Here is a 10,408-nt window from a genome sequence, read left to right as displayed (position 1 = left end):
TCTTTTATTTTCAATTTTTTTAATATTATAAATTTTTAATAATATAAATTTATGTATTATGTTCCTTTACTTGATTGTTATGCATTATACATATTCATAAAATTACTTGTGTATTTTTTTATGAAATTAAGTTGTATATGAACTTTAGAAATGACTTTATCAATATACTAATTTAAAACATATATTTTCTTATTTTCTATAATAAAATTGAAAAGATATTTTATAAGAAAATTATTATTAAAATGAGAGATAAGTGGTTAATCGATTATTTGATGACATATTATAATAACCAGAAAAATAAGTAAATAAATAAATAAGTAAAATAGTGAAGTCTACTCTTAAATATTTTTTTTCTTTCTCTAACCTTAGTCATACACCAACATTTTTCACTCACCTCACCCCCTCACTATCTCTCAGCCCCACACACACGCATTTTCATTCTCACCCATGCTAAGAGAAAAAAAAAAAGAGAGGAGGGAGGAGAGAGATAGTGCCGACAGAACTGGGAGCCGCCGTCACCGTTGAAAAACAGAACGGAGGAGAGAGAGAGAGGAAGATCGAGCGGAAAAGAAAGAGATAGACGCAGAGGAGAAGGAAGCGCGCAACGGGGAAGATGAGAAAGGCTTCGTCCTCGTGGTCGCCGTGCACCATCGTGGCTCGTGGAGTCGGGAGGAACCATCACTGTCGCATTCGGGTGAACCTGAATTAAGCTATCGTCCTTGCTGTTGGAGTTGTTGGTGCCGCTGGAGCTATTCCTGTCATTATCCCAGTCTAGCCTTTTTTCCTGATTTTGCTCTAGCTTTCATGTCCTATTCTGCTACCATTTAATCTGCCTTGTCTTTGTTTTAATTCAACTTTAGTTTTGCTCTATTTTTTATTCTCAGAACTATCTCCAGTTCCACCTTGTTACTGTCTCGGTCTAAATTCTGTACTCATTCGTTCCATTCTATTTCAATCCTTCTCACCTTGAATTTGGCACTTCAGGTTCGGTATCTTTAGTTCCTTGGGACCAAATTGTGAGTAGACTTTATATTTATAACTGTTTTGCTTTTCGTCTATAATTATTTTAGTATACGATGCGTTGAACTTATCATTATACTTACAAAGATTGTTATCAAAATTACTATCAAAGAATTTTAATTTGGCTTGAATGATCGATTTATTAAAACTAAATATCTATTCTTATTAAGCTCATTTTAATATGCACATGAGACTATATGTTTTTATGAGACATATCAGATCGAGAGAGGGAGAAGAGCAGATCCTCTCACCACTAGAAGCTCGACGACAGTGATGGAGTTCGACGCTGACATAGCAGCTCCCACCTCAGTCACGACGCGATGGCAGCGACCACACTCTTTTCCGTTGTCATCTCTCCTTCATGGTGCGACGGTAGCGACTGCACTCTTCTCCGCCGTCACCTCCATCTTCTTCCTTTCCTTCCCTTTCTTCTCCCTCTTTGTTTCTCTCTTCTTTTGTTCTATCTCTCATATCCTTGTTTTGTCTCTCTCTACCGTCACAAAGCGATGGCGGCAGCCGTCCTTTTTCTCGCTGTCACTTCCTCTTCCTTTTCTTTTCTTTCTTCTTCCTCTTTTGTTCTTTTTTTTCGTTTTGATTTTTCTGTTTTAGGTGGGAAGGAATGGGGGTAATGGTGGATGGAGTAATGGTAGTAATAATAGAAAAAGAGCATTTGTGTCATTTAAAAAATTATTATGTTCAAAAAGATAATTTTAAAATATTCAATAACTTTGAGGATGATATTAATAAAAAAAAGGTTAGAGACGATTTTAATTTTGACCCAAGATATTAAAAACAAAAAAATACATATATATATATATATATATTGAAAAGACTTTTCTAAAATCAAAATTTATTAATTAGTCAAGAGACAGTCTAGATAAACTAACAAACATATATCTTCTTTTATTTTTTTTAATTTTGAAGGACATAATCTTTTATAATCAAAGAAGAGAAAGAAAATACAAAACCTAAAAATCTATAATATTTGTAGACCAACCTTAAAACATTGGAAGTAAGTGAAGTTAAAGAAATTAATGAGAAGCAACAACACAAAAAGGCAAGAAAAATGAAACAACAACAATCATAGAACGGAAATAGAATACCCATAACAATCATAAATCAAAACTACAAGCCATAAGATAGAAGCAACAACAACAACAACAAAGTCTTGTCCCACTAAGTGGGGTCGGCTACATGAATCAAACGATGCCATTGTGCTCTGTCATGTATCATGTTTACAGAGAGACCGTTTACATGTAGATCTCGTTTGACCACCTCATGGATGGTCTTCTTAGGTCTTCCTCTGCCTTTCACCCCTTGTCCATCTTCCATCTCATCCACCATCCTGACTGGATGTTTTATCGGTCTTTTTCTCACATGTCTAAACCACCTAAGACGTGATTCAACCATCTTTTCCACAATGAGTGCTACTCCAACTCTCTCCCTTATATCTTCGTTCCTTATTTTATCCAATCGCGTATGACCACTCATCCATCTCAACATCTTCATCTCTGTCACACTTAGCTTATGTTCGTGCTCTCCTTTAGCCGCCCAACACTCCGTACCATAAAGCATAGCCAGTCTTATAGCGGTGCGATAGAATTTACCTTTAAGTTTTAAAAGCACTTTTTTGTCGCATATAAAACCAGATGCACTCCGCCATTTTGACCAACCTGCTTGGATCCTATGATTTACATCATGTTCAATCTCTCCATTATCCTGTATGATGCACCCAAGATACTTAAAACTTTTAACTTTTCGTAGGATGTTTTCTCCAATCTTCACCTCTATATTAGGGTTTTTCCTTCTCAGACTGAACTTACATTCCATATATTCCGTCTTGCTACGGCGTATGCGTAGACCATACACTTCTAGAGCTTCTCTCCATAACTCCAACTTCTTATTTAGGTCTTCCCTTGACTCTCCCATAAGGACGATATTATCAGTAAAAAGCATGCACCATGGCACAAGCTCTTGGATGTGCTCTGTGAGTACTTCCAAGACTAATGTGAAAAGGTATGGACTTAAGGATGATCCCGGGTGTAATCATATACCAATAGGGAATTCCTCTGTCACACCACCTTGAGTCTTCACACTAGTTGTGGCCCCATCATACATGTCTTTAATTGCACGAATATATGCGATCCTTACTCTCTTCTTTTCTAAAACCTTCCATAAGACCTCCCTTGGTACTCTATCATACGCTTTTTCCAAATCAATAAACACCATATGTAGATCTCTTTTATTACTACGATACCTCTCCATCATCCTTCTTAATAGGTATATCGCTTCAATGGTAGACCTGCCTGGCATAAATCCAAATTGGTTCTCTGTTACTTGTGTCTCTTTTCTCAACCTCCGTTCTATCACCCTTTCTCATAACTTCATGGTATGACTCATAAGCTTGATCCCTCTATAGTTTCCACAACTTTGTATATCCCCCTTATTCTTGTAGATAGGTACTAAGGTGCTCTTTCTCCACTCATCAGGCATCTTCTTTGACCTTAAAATCTCATTAAAAAGCTTGGTTAACCAGTTGATGCCTTTTTCTCCAAGACCCTTCCAAACCTCAATCGGGATATTATCAGGTCCTACTGCCTTGCCATTTTTCATCTGCTTTAGAGTCTCTTTTACCTCAAAGTCTCAAATCCTTCGATAGTAGTCAAAGTTTTGGTCTTCTTCCCTTGTGCATAACCGACCAAGGCTCGGAAGAGTCTTCTGTCCCTCATTGAATAACTCGTAGAAGTAGCTCTTCCACCTTTCATTAATCTTCTCCTCTTGAGCCAACACCTCACCATCTTTATCCTTTATGCACTTAACCTGATCCAAATCTCTCGTTCTTCTTTCACAGCTCTTTGCGATTCTATATATACATTTTTCTCCTTCTTTCGTGCCCAAAGACTGATAGAGACCCTCATATGCTCTTGTTCTTGCTTCGCTTACAGCCACTTTTGTCTCTTTCTTAGCCGCCTTATATTTTTCCCAATTATCTGCGTTGAGGCATAAAGACCACTCTTTAAAGCACTCCCTTTTTATCTTTATCTTTTCTTGTACACTCGCATTCCACCACCAGGATTCCTTGTCTCTTGGCCCTATTCCTTTAGATTTACCAAAGCTTTATTTTGCTGTTCTTCTAATAACTTCTGCCATCTCCCTCCACATCTCTTCCGCGCTTCCATTCCCATCCCACTTTGCCTCTTCTCCTACCCGTCTTAGGAAGCTTCTTTGTTCCTCACATTTCATCCGCCACCACCTCGTCCTTGGGTTCTTCATATGATCTCTTTTCCTCAACTTTTGCTCAACGCGAAAATCCATGACCAGCACCCTATGTTGTGTTGTCAAACTCTCTCCCGGGATAATTTTACAATTAATGCAAAATTTCCGATCGACTCTCCTCAACAAGAAGTCGATTTGAGAGCTTGTCATGCCACTCTTATAGGTTATAAGATATTCGTCTCTCTTTTTAAAACATGTATTTGCGATGAGAAGATCAAAAGTTGAGAAAAAGTCCAAAATAGTTTTACCCTCGGCATTGATCACCCCAAAACCATGGCCTCCGTGAATACTCCCATATCCAGTCACTTCTCTCCCAACATGGCCATTTAAATCTCCTCCTAAAAAAATCTTATCTCCCAAAGGTATGTCTTGAACCAAACTCTCTAGATCCTCCCAAAACCTTATCTTGTGTTGTTCGTCCGAACCCACTTGCGGTGCATAGGCGCTAATCACATGGAAAGCACCTCCCTCCACCACAAATTTGATAGAGATGATCCGATCTCCCACCCTCTTGACATCCAGTACATTCTTCTTTCACTGCTTATCCACAATTATTCTAACCCCATTCCTATTCTTCACCTTTCCTATATACCAAAGTTTAAAACCAAAAGTATTCAACTCCCTAGCCTTCGCACCAAATTAAACATTTGATAGTACACACAAAAAAAGACAATTGAACAATCATGAAAATTAAAAACAGTAATTATTACATAAATCAACATGCTCCCTTTTCTCTTATCAAAAATTCTTTGACTCAGTCCTCTTTGAAATAATTATTATCATGACTTTAAATATTAAGTATACTAATAAAAAAATTCCTTACCTCGTGACTATAAAATAATGGATAAATAGTATAAAACATCACAAAAAAATGTAATTTATTTTCTCCTTCATTTCCCTTTTATTTTATTTCAGTAAAGGGCCAAAATGAACATGAAAAAAAAATTATTAACATTAATAGTACAAGACAAGATAATTAAGAGAGTTAGCAACACACTTAAACAAAAATAATTGTATTAAATCTGTTATTCTATTAAGACGCAAGAGAAAAAGGCTATTGATAGAAGTTGTTAAGTATGAATTTTTGGTTTGATTTTTGTATGCAAACTCCTTTATTAATTCACTTATTCATATAAATTATTATTTTCAAACTAAAATAATTTTATAATAATGTTTATATGGTTTCATGTGAATTATAGATATATTGTCTAGTCATTGGGTTATAAAATTCATTCCATTTTAAATTGTAACACATGTATAAAAAAGATATTTAATCAAATTGATAATAAAATAGTTATTTAGCATTTTTAAAATATGAAGACAAGATAAATACTTTAAAAATTTCAACTAAAAAAAGTTAGTGACTAATATATATTTTTTTAATTTTGTATTCTGATAACTAATGTGTATTTACCATTTATAAATTAGAATTAATATACTTTTTATATATTATTTTTGCCACCTAAACCATCAATTTTCTGATTCTGTTACTGTGCATATATATTTTGTGCATACTACTCTGTAATTTGTGCATAAATTAGTGTATTAGTGCGTTGGAAAAAAAATATTAACCTTCTAAAATTTATGAAAATAATATAAAAAGATAACAAAAAAATCAATTAAAAATAGATAACGGTACATTTTTCAAACTTTAAGATAAACTAAAACTAAATAGTCTTTTGGCATGTCAATTTATAACAGCAGATTTCATGCTCCATGATCTAAGATTTTCCACAACGATTGGTATGGTTCCATTGTTAAACACAAATAAGTGAGCTTGATCTGCCACAGCTAACTCAGGATAAACCCTAGATAAAATATTTGTTTTTCCTCCTGCTCCAAAACTCTCCACTACAGAATGATCAATCTGTCATTTAATTGAAAATAGCATAGAATGTTAGCCAATATTAATATAGTAATTCTTATATCACATAAATGTTAACACCAATAATAAGAATATGGGAGGGTTTGCATTTGTACATACCAAACTCCTAAGAGAAAGCTTCTTAGTAGTAGACAAATCCACATCTACAAATCCAGCAAATGATGGCTTGTACAACTCACTCTTCAAAGAAGAACTATTGAAAAACAAGAAATTGAAGTAAGTTAATCATTTAGAAGACACGAAAAGAAGGTAACATTCTAAAATCCATTTGAATTATTCGTCAAATACAAACCTTCTTGCATCGGAGCATAAGAGCACTACATGCTTGTTCGAAGCTTTAAAAATTCTAAAGAAGACAGGAGTATATTCCTCCAAATTTTTTGAAGCCAATGTTAGAATACCAAAAGGTCCAACCCCACCTTGAATATTTGAACCCTTTTTGCCACACAAATCTTCTGCGTTGACCCAACTTGGATTAAATGCTTCAGCCTCGTTCAAGCTTGAAAATGAGAAGGTAACTTCTACATCTGCCTGGTGTGTCATGCCATATAATATAATTCTTAGCACTTTAAAATGCATGCAAAATAGAAATCAATTAATAAGTTGATGTTTAAATAATTTAGAAGTTGACCTGAGCAGCAGTAATTCCTTTAACTTCAACATAATCTCCCTTTGCAAGCTTTAGATTGCTCATCTCTACTTCTTTATCCCTAAGGCTATTTAATTCCTCAATAGGCCAAAGGACTTGGATGCATAGAAATTACCATAATCATACCTAAGACCAGCCCAACCATCAACAGAGGTGTTGTCCGGTATATACCTATCAATATTGGTGAAATAGGTACCTAAAGTATAATACTCAAACCTAGTCTCATCAAGACTATTCTTCAACACATGCTTAACATGATTACCAACCACAGACGTATCCAATCCCATTGTCCCCTTCATAGAAACCGGGTAGAAATCTGGACACTCCCACATACCCGTTCCAGCAGCAGTATGAATAGGGTGTTTGGCTCGAATCCATTTCTTGAAGTCCCTACTCCTATACAAGTATGCAATTCCTCTATGCTTCCTTCTACTACCAACCAAAATCTTCCAGTGTCCGTCTTTGAACCATGCAGTTGTTGGGTCCCGGAAGTCGGTGCCATTGACGCCGGGGCCGGCAACCACAATGGGATTATACTCGTCCGGTTTGATCCATTTTGTGAGGAAGGGGTCAGATAAGTCTTCTGGGACGGCATAGCATTGAACTTGAGTCTTGTTCGCGTCGACTATTCCGGTGTAGAGGATCACCGGCCCTTTTCCGGGGATGATGGTGGCTGAGCCTGACCAACACCCGAACTTGTCGAAGGGTTTCGATGGATAAATGGCCGGCTCAAGTGCTTTCCAATTGATGAGATCTTTTGAGACTGAGTGAGCCCATACAATGTTACCCCACACTGAACCTTTAGGGTTGTATTGATAAAACAGATGGTAGTATCCATTGTAGTGCATAGGTCCTGTATTAATTCATTTGTGTTCATTAAACTATTTAAAATGACATTCACACATCAAAAATTAAAAGTCACCAAATTAATTATTATATATTTATGTATAAATATATCTAATTTAACTTATTTTTATTGTAAATTTTATATTTCTAACATGCATTCTTCAAAATTATTAACATGTATTATAAATAAGAGTATAATTAACATATTTTCACATAGATTTTTTATTTCAACATGTATTATAATTTATATAATTAATTGAATACCATATTACACTATTAACAGTTTTATGTTGAAAATATTTTTTAAGGAATAAAAAATAAAAATAAAATTATTGCTATATATTGGTTAAGGTAGTCAGAAAAATAATCATTAAGAAAAATTAGAAAGAAATTAAAGAGGAAAAACAAATACTAACCATTTGGATCTGCATAATTTGATTGTAGCGTCCATTAACCAATTGCGGGACCATATAAAAGGATTAAGAAAAGCAAAGAAGTTTAATTAGCCAGTATCAATAACCAACGATGAATGGAGACCCAAGATTCAAGATAATTTTAGAGACAATGCACAAAACAAGAGTTCCGAGTGCATATATAAATTTTCAGCTTCATAAGCTTGGGCTTATGTATATTGTACTATTGTATGTCTTCTATATATAACTAAGATTTTAATTTTGATGCACATGTAAAAATTAAATTCTATAGCTAATAAGCATTCATATTATAAAATATAAAATTAAAAAAAAAACTAATAGTCAAGCAACTTTACTAGCAACTAACTGTATCAAAGACCATTATTATATGGGAGAAAAACATATTCCACACACTAGTAAACATATTCAAGACTTGAGAAAAACAACTGACAAAAACATAAAAAAGGACAAAGTTGGAAAATTCAGATTATTAACGTCTTTCCAAATAAATTTGAGAGGATCATTTATAATAGTATAAATTTTTTTAAATTATTTATTTAAATATATATTTTTTTTTTACATATTTTCTTTTGAACCTACGTAAAGAAATATAAGATAAAAGATTATACTTTACTAAATAATTAAAAAAATTTTAAAAAATTCATTCTCCCAAATATACATCTTTGACATTTTATTCTACCACGAGTTCAAATCCCAGTTTTATCCCCTTTTACTTTGATCAAAGTTCTCAACATGGATACCTTGGATAAACCCTAACGTAACTAGTAGGACGCTTATTTTAATATTTTCCATCTTTTTTTCCCATCCTTTATTATATAATTCTACAAGGTCCTTACAACACTAACAATATTTTAAAATCATGCACATTGTTCTTCGCTTTTTATCATTGAACAACCATCCAAATGAAGCATATATGAACAAAATAATATGATCATGAAGGAAAAAAAACGGTTACAAACCGTTAATCCAATTCCTAGGAGGTTGAAAATGGTATCCAGTTCTGTGTTTGCCGCTCACAGAAATCCTTGAAACAGATTGAAGATGTGGGTGTACTTTGTGAAAAGCGTCAACGCCATTAATGCTAATTATGAGTATCGCAGTAAGAAATAACACTGCTATTAAGGAGTGGATGCTCCTTAATTGACCCATTCAATTCAAGCAAATAGAATGTATCTTATGAAAAGTTAAAGAGGGTTTGGTAATTTGTGTGGAGTAGACTTGGATGGAAAACGGAAAAAAATCAGAAACTATGAGAAGAAGAAGGGATTCGATTGCCATATTTATAGGCTAAGGTAGTTTTCAATTTAGATTTTATCTGAAGCAGTAGTTTCTCCTTTTTCTGTTAGATTATTATTCTATGGATAAGATTACAATATAGTATGTATCTTTTTTGGATTTATCTTTTATTTCAAGAAGGTCAAATCCACATGAACTTCTTGACTGAATCTAATTTTATCTATTAAGGATACATCATTCAAAATTTTAAAAATTCATAAGGAGAAGGAGTTATGAATGTGATTATATTTTCTCAAAGATTCATTTACCTACGTGATCTTAGAGAGATACATTGTTTTTCTCGTACCCTACCTCAAACTCGAGATATTTTTAAATAAATAAATGAATTGATTATTTACTTATATATGCATTCTTAAAAATGTTTATATTTTTTATTATTTTCGTAATAATATCTGATTTATTTGTCATGACAACGAGATACATATCTCTTTGGTAGACTATATATATTTTCAGTAAAATTTATATTAATTTAAAATATAAAATCGATATAATTTATTAAAATTTAGATATTGTCACTTTGATATTTATTTTTTTAAACAAATTCAATTTTATTCAAAAGAGTACTAATTTGAACATAAAATTAACTGATATCATCATAATAAATTATATTAATTAATTTTATCTTTTACATGTCACCAAAATAAAAATTATCTTGCCAATGAGTTATAGCTCAAACGGCATAGTCTCCCCATACTCAATTAAGAGGTTGCGGGTTCGAGTCTCCTATCTTTGGTAAAAAAAAAATAATAAAAATAAAAATTATCTTCTAAATTGATTTATGTCGTACTGCTACAAAAAAAAAACCTAAAACATATCCAGATACGTTCAAATATAGTTTTTAAACTCTTCTTCAAACAAGAACGAGAGGGAAAATGAAAATATTTTAAAAAGTATATATAAGTAGAATTAGATATAAAAATAAAATAAAAAAGCATAAGTTATTTAAATATATATATATATGTTTGAAAAAAAAGAAAAGAAAAAAAATATTACTTTTTTTTT

The 10,408-nt window shown here is 33.1% G+C and overlaps 1 pseudogene; it reads right to left on the bottom strand.

Annotated features, from left to right (window-relative positions):
* LOC110262436 lies at positions 5,888–9,860 on the bottom strand (annotated as a pseudogene).

Source organism: Arachis ipaensis, chromosome B08, assembly GCF_000816755.2.
Source record: "Arachis ipaensis cultivar K30076 chromosome B08, Araip1.1, whole genome shotgun sequence".
Classification (NCBI taxonomy): domain Eukaryota; kingdom Viridiplantae; phylum Streptophyta; class Magnoliopsida; order Fabales; family Fabaceae; genus Arachis; species Arachis ipaensis.
This window is presented reverse-complemented; position numbering and strand designations above follow the sequence as displayed.